Source organism: Lactuca sativa, chromosome 7, assembly GCF_002870075.4.
Source record: "Lactuca sativa cultivar Salinas chromosome 7, Lsat_Salinas_v11, whole genome shotgun sequence".
NCBI classification, from domain to species: domain Eukaryota; kingdom Viridiplantae; phylum Streptophyta; class Magnoliopsida; order Asterales; family Asteraceae; genus Lactuca; species Lactuca sativa.
The window spans coordinates 166,869,289-166,882,740 of record NC_056629.2 but is presented as its reverse complement, the minus strand read 5'-3'; the positions used below and the strand labels follow the sequence as shown (position 1 = coordinate 166,882,740).

At 34.1% G+C, this 13,452-nt stretch overlaps 1 non-coding gene across 1 annotated transcript; it reads right to left on the bottom strand.

Moving 5' to 3' along the window:
* Window positions 1-1,758: 1,758 nt before the first annotated feature.
* On the bottom strand, window positions 1,759-5,626 carry LOC122194901 (uncharacterized). Its single transcript, XR_008225106.1, has 3 exons — window positions 3,444-5,626; window positions 2,340-3,089; window positions 1,759-2,238 (listed from the first exon to the last, which is right to left on the bottom strand). It is a non-coding gene; the product is annotated as an uncharacterized LOC122194901 (transcript).
* Between the last annotated feature and the right edge of the window lie 7,826 nt (window positions 5,627-13,452).

Genomic DNA, 13,452 nt, shown 5'->3' with positions numbered 1-13,452 from the left:
TCACCACTAACCGCAAATGCGGTTAATCCATTTTCAAAACCGCATGGTGCGGTTATTTTTGCGGTGCGGTTAAGCGGTTATTTTTGCGGTGCGGTTTTATTTTTTCTATGTTGCGGTTATTTTGTGTGGTTCTTAACCACAGTTTAGAGCTCAAATAGTTTTAAGAGTTCAAACATATTACTTGTAATAATAATAAAAATCATAAGGTATAAGACAATTAACTATTTAACTTAAACCACAAACAACTAATATCTTAAAAACATCAAATCAATAGTAATTAACAATAAATATCTTAAAATTGTCTAATTTCATCCTTTTTTCAAAGTTAAACATAAGAAAAAACCAACACTTTTGTCTTCTAGTATTTTATCCGTTTTTCATTCATGAAATTTGTCTTATTTTTAATATTTAATAAACTAATTATTGATAAAAAACTGTATATAATATATGCGGTGCGGTGCGGTTTTTTTGCGGTTTTTGGAAATTAATAACCGCACGGCACCGCAAATTTGCGGTTTTTGAAAAACAGAAAACCTCACCATCGGTTTTTATTGCGGTTGCGATTTTTCGGTTGCGGTTTATGCGGTTTTTGCGGTTATTTTTAGTTGCGGTGCGGTTTTTGCTCATAAGATTTCACAAATTTCAATTTGGAAAAACTCATTTCTGCAGATGCGACCGTTACTGGAATAGTCAACAATATTCTATATGCAATGCTTGCATTTGGGAAATAATCAAGTTCTTTCAAAAACTTCAAAACGTCTATAGGGTTGCTAAATTCATTGGTTTCCAATGTCTCAAATAATTTCAACTTCGTATAAAATTCATCGGCATCAATATCCGATACTTCTTCAAACTTGAGTGCTTTTTCAAGACGATAACAATATAACTTAAGATCTTTATCTTCAATTCCCCTCAAATTATGTGGAAATAAAAAACCAAAAACTTTATCATACTCTTTAAATTGTTCAAATCTTGTCTCAAGAGAAGAAATAGCTTGATCAACAATGTATAAAAAATAGTTGACTCTGAAATTCTCTTCAGGTAGTAAAGATATCACGCCCGGTTATAAGCAGGGGCAAGCTGTGCATGGGCACATGGCCTTGTTTCTGAAGGGGGCCCATTTTTTTTAATGTTATATTCAGGATCCAACCCAAATGCTCTCTAATCGATCAGTTGTAGAAGGCAGGAGAAGACAAAAGCGATCTTTCAAGCAAGGGTAATTAATCGATTACGGAAACTCACTCGATCGTATGAAGATCGATTTCAATGTTGCTAATTATGTAATCGATCACCACGGTAAGCTTCAACCTAACATTAATCTTCTTTCTTTTCAACTTTACATTGATGACGATGAACAGAACGCCACCACGTCTTACTCCCTGGATTTGTAGAACATTAATCTGCATTAGTGTACAAATTAATAGAAAATATAAAATTATATTTTAAAATTTCCAGGTGGTTCAAAGAAACAGTGCACAACACATACTACTTGAATGTTGAATACTTGAATGAATTTTCTGCTTCATGTGGGCATAATATATATGCACTATAGGTGTTTGATGTTTTGTGTCACATAACTGTTTCTATAATCATAGAATGAACAAATTAAATGATATAATAGAATACATAAAATGAAGTAAGAAACAATGTATATACCTAGTTTAATTTTCATAACAAGACCCTAATCTATGCTATAATCTAGAATGAATAATTAAACAACTAAAAACATCATTTCGTGTTTGGATTTGGTAATCAAACTGGGATTATGACTACTCTAATAAAAAAACATATTGTGCCTTGAATTTGATTAAAGAATGACAACCAGTCATTGCCATGTTATTTGAGCAAATTTGTTATTTCTTCTATGTATACTGCCAGTTTAGTTGCCAATTTTCAAACCATGCTTTTCTTTTATGGTAGATGTATGGTATGTATGGACCTACCAACTTGGATAACATTTTTGGAATTCTGTAACTGTATGTTGAATGGATTTATAAGTCTGTAACTTTAGTTTATATCATTTAATTCGTTACACGTATGGCCTAAGGGCCTTTTTTCCCGGTTCGTCCTGGGCATTTGAATCCTCGGGACCGGCCCTGAAAGATATTAGTTCATTTTGGATTAGGTGGCCAAGATAATGCACATAAAGCCTTTCACTTGTGATGTGTCACACATGCTCTTTGATAACCGGGTCAAACTCTTCCAACATTTCAATGACACCCAAAAAATTTCCATTACCTGTTAAATACAATTAACAAATAAGAAGTGGAATCAGTCATCATAATTAACAAAAAGATTTTTGGTGGAACTAAAACAAAAAAAATACAATTTATAGTTACCTTTTTATACAACTTTTCATTGGATCCACGAAATGCTAAATTATGTTTAGCAAGAAACTTCACTGCTGCAATAATTCTTAAAAGCACTTGTTTTACATTAATCTCTTTCTTTCTTGAACTGCTCATGTTGAACTTTATCAATTGTTTCGTTCAAGTTCAATCTTTTACGCATGTCAAACCACTTATTCCTATTTGTAAGATGATCCAATGAAATTTCGTGTTCTTTAACCCTAGTGGTAACATGGTGCCAATTTGCATAACCTTCACCATCCAATTTACCTTTCGAAATCCCTTTTCTAAACACTTTACAACAAAAACAAAATACCCTATTTAGATCTTCCGAATATACTAACCATTCTCTATCACACTTCTCCAAATTTGATAAAGTTCTTGTATATAAAGCTGTAGAAAATCGTCTACCAAATTTATCATAGGGACCATATATAATACTATTATCTCTTTTAGGACCTTTCTCAACCAAAATTTCAATCATATCAGAATTAAGTTTTTCCCACCTTCTTGGATCATATATATCAACAAGCTCTTTAACAGGCTCATGTTTTTCTGTCTCTTCTACTTCTACATGCTCTTGATCTTCAATGTGCTCTTCAACATGCTCTTCAATGTGCTCTTCAACAGGTTGTCTATGGATAAACTTATCTAGAGCACCGGTGTCAACCTTTCTTTTTTCTTCATCTAGTTTTCTCTTTTTATGTTTTTGATAACCAGATGGTTGTTTAGACTTCATCACTACAAGTTCATTAGTTTCAACTTTCAACATTCAAGTAATTACAATAAACATAATTTGATAAACAATTTTACAATAAACATAAACTTATAATTTAAACTACTAAACTGATTTCTATGAATCTTATAAACTAATATATTCATTGACTATTCTATTAAACTGATTTCTATAGTAGATAAACCGATAATAAAATATTAAATTCATTCAATATTCAATTAAACAGATAATCTATGAAAGTATGAATCATTCAAGTATCCAGTTGACAATTATAAACTTGATAATCCTACCTAATTGGCTGATAATTCTTAATTTCTCAATTCTTATAAATCAATTTCTCATAAATCTTAGTATCTTACCTGATCGTCTAGACGTCTGCCCTTGCTGAATCGTTGAGCCGTTGATTGAGTTGTTGTCTAGACGTCTACTTTTGTTGATCGTTTTTTTTTTGAACAAACAAAACTGATCGACTAAATTAGGTTGTCGGCTTCTGTTTCATGTCTTCGTTTCGTTCCTTTCCTTTCTCCCAAATTATTGGGCTGCCGGCTTCAAATTGTATATACTAAAAAATACTTTTGGGCCCCTCAAAAGTTTGGGCCCTGTTCCTATGCACATATTGTACTTGGGCTAAGTCGGCCATGATAATGTAACGTTAAATTTACTTAAGGGTATCTAGCTTACTATCCTTACACCTTACTACCTCACATCATTCATACAGCTTAGGTATTGTTTGTTTTTTTGAAGCAAAAATTTATGAAGTCTGCGGACCACCTCTGCAGTATAAGAGGTGGACTAAACGGTTGCAGACTATAATAAGAAGCGTGTTTGTTTTTTTAACATTCGGATGCTACTGCAAAATTAAAAATTTAAAATAAACTGATTTTATAAACCGAAATAGTTTTTAATACCGAAAAATTAATAATATATGACATTTTAGCAAGAATTTATGATATTTCAGTAAAAAATAATGATATTCCAGCAAAAAAAAATAGATATTTTAGCAAAAGAATAATGATATTTCAACAAGAAATTATCATTATTCAATATAAAAAATCAAAAAAAAAATCAACAAGAATAATAATAAAAAAAAAGGTAAAATAAGATTTCAGCAACATATAATCAAGATTTTAGCTAGGAGTGTTGATCGGGTAATTTTTTTGGGGTTTCGGGTAATTTTTTTGGGGTTTCGGGTAATTCGGGTTTTTCATGTTAAAAAAATACGCGTTACCCGATCCAAATTAAATTCGGATAATTCGGGTTTGGGAAATTCGGGTATTACTCGAAATATATAAGTTTTTTTTTGAATTTCACCTAAAAATAAATTTAATGAAATAAATATGTCATGCTTTATTAGTCTTGTTTATATAAACAAATGAGGCATAAACGAAGTTACTCAAGCTTTGAACATTGAGATTTTTAGTCAATAATATCTGAGATATCAAGTAATTTTTTAACAACTTAATCTAATCAAATAAGATATTAAAAAAACAAATACTTAAAGATCTTAATTTAAAAGTTCAAAATGTTTAAGATAATTGTAGCTATAAGTTTTATCATGTTCTGAAGTTTCGTCAAGATAATGAGTTTGTTAATTGCAATAAAAACTATAATCTAGAAAACAGTGAAGTTTTAAAGAACATGATAATATATAAACAATTATTTTTAATATTGCTAATGTCATATTATCATAATAAAAGAGATTCATGTTTTACAATAATGATAGTTATTCAAAGCGTGATTAAATACTTGCTACAAAGTAAAAGCTCTACGAAAAAAAAAATTAATAATTTGGGTAATTCGGGTATACCAGAAACCCAACAAACGTACCCTTTACCCAACCTGGAAAAAAATCGGGTTATCCGATTACCCGAAAAAATTTACCCAATACCCGAAAAAATCTGGCGGGTAATTCGAGTATCAGGTATTTTTGATAGGCCTAATTTCAGCAAGAAAAAAGAAGAAAAGGCTGGAAGAGACAATACAAGTGTTGCGCTAAACAGAACGCACGCAGAGGTTTTTTACTCTGGAAACTTCTAAAAAAAACAAACAACTGCGAGATTAAAAGTGTTACGCGTATGTTGCGCCACGCAGCAATAGGAAGTCTCAAGAGGTTTTTTACAAAAAACAAACAACACCTTAGCGTATTATGTCGAGTGGCGGATCCAAAACTATGATGTAGAGGGAACCATTTTGTATAAAAATTAATTAATAAAAAAAATAACATTAATTATACATTAACTTTCAAAGGTTATTTTAGATTTTTAAGCAAACTAGGTTCCAAAAATATTAAAATGGTAGCCAAATATGTTTTAAAAAAAATATTTTTTGCCTATAATATATGGTGGTACACACTTTTAAGTGTGGCAACGTATCCCACTCAAAGTGGCTGCATCCGCCATTGATTATGCCTAGCACCCCAAGAAATAAGACAAGAGAGATAAAGGAAGAGAAAACGAACGGACATGTCCACTGGAACTTTTCATGGTCTTGTGACAGTCCTACTTGGGGTGCGGTGTACCCGGACAACACCCAAACACCGAGCTCTCACCAAACCGCTTTGAGGGTACCATGTTGTATAACCTTATGGAAGGACCGCTTAAAATCCTTATATTAAAACTAGGTGATGACATGATGTCACCATAAAGGACCTCTAGAAAATATTACAATGATTTAGTTAGTTTTGGAATGGGATAACATTAATATAATATATATTAAATTTTTTGTAGATTTCAACCTTTAAAACTTTATATTCCAACAGTTTAATATAAGGGAAAAAGAAATATTATAACAATATAAATATACTTTATAACGGTATAAAAAATTTGATTTTATGACCAACTATATGTCATTTATGGTATATATAAGATTGGGATAAATTTATATCAGTATCTATAATAATATAAAAACTATTTATAACAGTATAAAATTGTTTTTATGACTAATAATATGTGATTATGTTAGTTAAATCTAAATATATTTCAAGGTGTCCATGAACACTTTTAATTTAAAAAACTTTTTTACATAATAGTCACATGAGTTAGAAAAAGATATTGTTATACATACTATTCGATATGATGGTTTTAACAATAAAGTGTAACCAAAAGCAACCAACGGTTACATTCATATGTTTATAAGTTTTCTTTACGTGGCTAAATGATATGATATGTCATAGTATAACGTAAATAAATGTCACTAAAGGGTAACTAATAGCCACATGAGTTAGAAAAAGGTGTGGCTATACGTACCATTCAGTGATGGTTTTAACAAATATGTATGACGAAAAGCAAACGATGGTCACATTTTTTTTTCCGTTATGTTATTTGTTCCTGTGACTAAAGGATTTCATAGGTCGCACTTTACCATAAATTAATGTTACTAAATGGTACCAAATGGCCACAACATTTAGAAAATAAGTGTTGTTATAAGTAATATTCAACGATTATTTTCACAATTATGTATCACTAATACTCAACCAATGGTCACATTAATGTGATTAAATGATATCATACGTCACAATTTAACATAAATAAGTGTGACTAAAGGGTAAACAATAGTCACATCAAATATAAAGCAAGGTTGTAGAACTCGTTACTCGGTACCTGTTCGGTCGACTATCGAGTAGCGAGTACTCGGGGAGTACTCGGATTTGGAAATTTGTGTAGAAATATGTTTAAGGAAATTATATATGTCAAAATCATAAGTTGATTGAAATATATAACAAAATTGGATACATGTGAATACACAAAAAATGAAAAACACATAATGGTCTCACTTCATGAATAATTACTAAAAATTTAAGATATATATGTAGTAATAATCACATGTGTGTATGTGTTAAATAATAAATCATTAAGTATATTATACATATTAAATACCGAGTTGACCGAATTTCACAACACTACTCAATTCGTAAGGGGCCGATCGGAGAGTACTTGGGATTATGTAACTCGCCTCGGCAGGGGGGGGGGGGGAGTAGCGAGTACTCGGAGGAGTAATCGGCCAACTTAGCGAGTTTTACAATAAAGTAACCATGGTTGATACTTGATACCAAATCGTCTTACGTTATATGTGACTAAAAGGTAGATTATAGACGCACCTATATGATGAATTTCAATGTGGCCATAAGACACCTGTGGTGTCACGACATACGGTCACACTTTTGAAGAAAAAAATAAGTGTGGTCGTAGGATACAGTCACATTTTTTAGGCCTTAAAAAGTGTGGCCGTAAGTCATTTTTGTTGTAGTGCATGTAGTTAAAGTTTATTTGATCCTTCTGCCAGAAAAGAAGAAGTGGATATCTTTTGGCCCCTCGTTGATTTGGTGTTGACAACAAATGTTTGGCCAAGTTGTGACTAAGTTGAATAGATTCAACAGTCAGTCTGAAAGGTCACCACAAGTCAAAATTGGGAAACATAATCTTGAACCATGAGATTGATCGTTGATCCATGTCTCTAGTTCATAATAATATATCATGAAGATCAAAGGAATTTATCTCTAGGGTTTCAAATCACCTAAATATAAGTAGAGGGCTCTACTCTTTCAAAAAAAAAATAAGTAGAGGGCTTTAATTATGGTTTAGATATATAAGATATACACCTCTAAGCTACAAAATTTCAGAATACTCGAACCCTAAGAGAATCCCAAATAGTCGTCTTCACGTCGTGACCGTCTAATTGTCACGTTGTGACCGAAGAACAAAATCGAGGATTCAATTTTGTTTAAGTTCGAAGTTCGAGGATGGCTTGGATCTGGTTCTTGTTTGCATCTTGGGTGCAATCACAAAAGAGGAACTCTCCTTTGGGTTCTTTATTTTAATACACTGGCTCAACAAAAGAAGAAACCAACTAAGAAATCAAATGTATGTTTTCTTATAGCAAAGTTTGTATAAGTACAGTAGTTGCATTGAAATGTCACTAATTGGTGATCCTAGTAAGCATTAGACTGATTTGTTGTTGATGTCCAAGTGCAAGTAGGAGCTGATAAAGATTAGTGTCTATAACCATAACAAAGTCCGATAATGTTATTATAAATAACAATGTCCTTTTGGGTTACACGTAAGAACAAAAATAAGCAGATCTGTAAAGATATTTATTCGAGGAACTTGTTTTGTTAATTAATTAATAAATTAATTAATTAACAACAAATAAATGGAATATGGAATATTCCAGAATGATTTCAATACCTTAGATAATTATAGTTATATTTGGTATTTATCTCTAGGGTTTCAAATCACCTAAATATAAGTAGAGGGCTCTACTCTTTCAAAAAAAAATAAGTAGAGGGCTTTAATTATGGTTTAAATATATAAGATATACACCTCTAAGCTACAAAATTTCAGAATACTCGAACCCTAAGAGAATCCCAAATAGTCGTCTTCACGTCGTGACCGTCTAATTGTCACGTTGTGACCGAAGAACAAAATCGAGGATTTAATTTTGTTTAAGTTCGAAGTTCGAGGATGGCTTGGATCTGGTCCTTGTTTGCATCTTGGGTGCAATCACAAAAGAGGAACTCTCCTTTGGGTTCTTTATTTTAATCCACTGGCTCAACAAAAGAAGAAACCAACTAAGAATTCAAAGGTATGTTTTCTTTAAAGTTCTACTAAGTTACATAGACTAGAGAGTTTAGATTCTTTAGATTTCGAGTTTAGATCAAAACTGTTTATCATTAATGAGGATCAAAATCCATCATACTTAACATGTATTAAGGTGCTAGTATAGTTTGAGGCTTACATGACTGTGGGATATTTTGTGTAACATCCCGATTAAAATAGAATAAATAAATAATAAACCCGGAACCCCGAGATGTAATTTTATTATTATTTTATAGCCAAAATCAAATAATTAGTGGGGTGTTGGTTTCGGGGTGCCAAATGGGATACTTGTGATTTCCGAGTGTTAAAGGGTAAGTGCGGGACTTAAATTGAAAGGATTTTATGGAGTCAGGGGCCGAAGTGTAAATTTCGGATCTGATTTGAAAAGAATTGAAGAGGGAAGGGTTGAAAAGGTAAATAATGGGCTATGATTGAAAGGAATATTATGGGGAGGGACTTTAGTTGCCATCATGGCAAACTTTAATTAGAAGCGGGTATTTAAGGGACTCGAAACCCTAACCCTAGGGACCATTGGTGCAGCCGTCATCTTCTTCACTCCCTCTCTCTCTCCTCCGCTGCTGCCCACGCAAGTGAGGATCGAGAGCCAATGTGTGATGGAGGAGTTGGTCGGTTGAAGCAAGGGTGCATGAGTGATTGTTGTAGTTCGCCAGTTGGGGTCGTAACCCTCTTTCTTCTCCTCGTTCTTCTGTTGCAGCGAAGTCACCGAACCACCGCCCGTCCGCTGTTGAAGCCAAGAATCTCCAGACCGACGCTGCCTTTCCCCTTCTGTTTCGTTGTGTTTTCGTCGGTGTCATGTCCCAGCTCGATCGCCGCCGCCTGTGTGGTCTCTCTTCTACTTCAGTCGACATCCGCCACCTCAAGGGTGGCTGTTATGTGCATGCTCAGCCCGTGTGTCGCAATGGCGTGTGTTTTGGGTTGCTGACCGCACGGGGATGTCTTCTTCTGGCCAGAAACATCACGGGAACCACCATGGTGGTCGTCATCTCGTTGTCGTTGTGCACCACCGTAAGGTGGGTGGTTGTGTGTGTTTTTCCGAGTAAATGGTTGTGGGTTTTGGGGTGTTTGTGTTCGAATGTGGTGACGATATGAGACTGCTGGAATGATTTTGGCCAGAGATCTGGAGGAAAACCCCACTGCCACCACCATGAGATGGTGGTTGTCGCTCTCTACCGCCGGCTATCGCCAAGGTGGTTGTGTGTGTATTATTAGTATGTGTGTGTGTTTATTTTGGTATAAGCATTGTAACTTGCAACAAGAAAGTGAAATAATGGAAAAGAAAACCCTAACCACCACCATGAGGTGGTGGCTGCCGCCACCGGCCGTCGTGTCGGGTGGCGGTGTGCTTTGCATTGTGGTATTGATTCGTTGGGATGCTTGAAACCCTAATGGGCTTAATGAAACTCTTTTGGGCTTATTGGGGCCCAATAAAGCCCTAATTGACTTAATAAAATCTTACAGGCCCAATGAGGCCCAAAGTGACCTAAAAGCCCAACCATTTGACTAATGGGCTAGTATTGTGTTGGGAAATCCTAATTAGGGTTTGGAAAACCCTAGTAGCATAAAACCCTAATTTTTGGGAATTGATCGGCACGCACACGAGAATTATTTAATAACTTGAAATATTAAATAATAGTCATTGGCAAATTAATGTAAGGCAACAATGGACTTAACAGATTAAGTCCTTAATGGGTTAAGTAAGAAACACTTAACCCTAATCATCATTTCATGTGAAAGCCCTAATCTTACTCGGGCCTTAAGTTGGGCCTTACTATTAGGCTTTGGTGATTGGACTAATAATGGGCTTTCCAAGAATAAGTAAATGGACTAAATAATTGTATGGGCTTAAGGATAAGGCCCATGTGAGAGCCTTGGGCCCAATTTGGAAAATTGGGCCATATGTTGTACTTTGGCCCATTACTTGACTTTTGGGTCTTTGGAGTGTGAGTTGGACCTTGGAATTGGAACCAATTATTAATTGGGTATTTTTTGATGTTGATAGTTCAGGAAGTTGTCAACCAGCAGGTGGAGTTTTATCTGCGGGACTTCAGCAGTGCCAGGTGAGTTATCCTCACTATATCTACAGGGTCTATGGCACCAAGGCCGACCCTCTATGATTTACATCCTGGTTTAGGATGGTTGATATGTTATTGATATGCTAGATTACATCATGGTTTAGGATGGTTGTTATGTTATTGATATACTAAATTTCATCCTGGGTTAGGGTGGTTGCTATGTTAGATTTTGTCACACCCCAAAACCGAGAACGACGGAAACGTTCTGGGGCGGAGGACGTCATGTAATGTACCACAACAATGTAAAGTAGTAAACAAGCAACAACATCATTCATTGCATTAATAGTATAATTCTAATTACAAGTGTGTTCTTTCATAATATACAACAATAACATGAATAATCAGAAAATAAGACGAGTCCGGACTGCTCCGTCTTCACAAAACCTGGTCGTCGTACCTGTCTATTTGTGACCTGAGAATACAAGTTATTTTGAAAGCGAGTATCAGCCAAAAAGCTGGTGAATTCATAAGTATTAATGTGTCTTTGATTTGTAAAACTTGTAATGAAATAATTGACCTTGTTCTGAAAGAAAGTTCGTATAAGTATGAAAATGTTTGTAAGTAATTGAAAGCGTTTGAAAACCCTAGAAATCCCTATGATTCCTATTAGTATAGATGAAATCTTCTACCAAGACCTAACTGTTTTGAAAGTAGCCTTCTACCAAGACCCAACTGTTTTGAAAGTAGTCTTCTACCAAGACCCGACTGTTTTGAAAGTAGTCTTCTACCAAGACCCGACTGTTTTGAAAGTAGCCTTCTACCAAGACCCGACTGTTTTGAAAGTAGCCTTCTACCAAGACCCGACTGTTTTGAAAGTAGCCTTCTACCAAGACCCGACTGTTTTGAAAGTAGTCTTCTACCAAGACCTAACTGTTTTGAAAGTAGCCTTCTACCAAGACCCGACTGTTTTGAAAGTAGTTTTCTACCAAGACCCGACTGTTCGACTATTATTATTAATATAAGAAATTGTATCCTTTGGTACTAGGATACTCAAATATAATTCACCTCATCGGTTATGTGAATGAGTCACAAGATAAAGGTAATAATATAACTAACTTAAGTATTATCCTTTTATACTAGGATAACTAACAGTGTTAACTGAAGACATCTGTAGATGTACATTTACCTCTGTAGCTAACAGTTGGGTGTAGGAATAGTTAGTTCCTTAAAGTATACCTATAATGGTATCAACCGTAGACATCCGTGGATGTGCTTTTACCTCTGTAGCTAACAGAAATTCTAGGAATGGTTAATCCCGCAAAGTATCCTTTGGTACTAGGATATTAAGTCCAATCTATCTCGTCGATTATGTGATTGAATCACAAAATAAAGATAAGAAGGAGAATTATATAACAGTATCTACACATATAATATGTAATAGTAACTCATCATATAGTATCTACGTAAAAGTGTCCATGTAAAAGTATTCATGTATACATACTCATGTAAGCGTATCTATGTAAACGTACTCATGTAAACGTATCTATGTAAACGTACTCATGTAAGCGTATCTATGTAAACGTACTTCTGTAAGCGTATCTATGTAAACGTACTCATGTAACATGTAATGTACTAGTATAGGCTCATGAATGAACTGACTCTTGTGTGATTCCCTATACTTGGAATGGTAAGTGGTATTTCCTAACTATACATATAATAGTTACTAACCATGTACGTGTACAACCTGAAGTATGTCTTTGCTACCCAAAGGTACTGAACTGACTGAGGAAAACTTCTATGTCTCTATATGTATACATAATATATAACTGATAGTTAAACGACCTTCGGACGGATACCCGATACCCTACCAGACCACATCCCAACGGGGAAAAGGAAATAAAGCGAGTTAGCCTTCCTAAGTCCTTTAAACATTATTTATATAACTATACATATGCAGGCATGCAATTGACAATATAAAAGCATATAAGGAGTTTTATAAAACCTTTGAAAAAGATTAATACCTAAGAAAAGATCGACTTGATGTCAGTTTATAAAACAGTTTGAAAGTATTTGTTTGACGAAAACAGTTTAAGTATAAAGGAACCTTTGTTTGAAACATAAATGTAACAGAGTTTGAAATGAACATACAATGTTTAATAAACAGTTTAATAAAGTGTTTTAAACACCTAAAAACGTTTAAGATAAACATTTGAAGAAATCTGATTGGTAAAACAGTTAACGTATAGTAAAGCCATTTGCATGTTAACTATTAATCACATGTGATTGATATAATAACTAAACATGATTCAACTTGTATTCCCCCATAAAGCATTTATAAACATTTAAAAGGTTAATTCAAGGGGTATGAACTCACCTGTAGTTGGTGGTTTGGATGAACTGAAGATGTAGGATTGCTAGGTGTCAAGTGAAGACTTGAACACACTCTATGATCCTAGTTAACATATAATATCACATATATGTATCCAATTAGTATTTAAACAACTAATAAACAAAGTTAAGACACCCTAGGACATGCTAAGCACCTTATACAAGTGTTATAAGTCCCAAGGATTGCATCTAAGCGTTGTAGGGAAAGGCTAGTGTGCTTGGGGTTCAAGGAAAACTCCATTAGAGAGTTTACGGTTTTGTGATCACTAACAAAAGATTTTACGGTCGTAAACCCTTGATTTTATGGCCGTAAGCTCATACACTTTTGACCATTTGTTGGTTTGAAGCCTTAA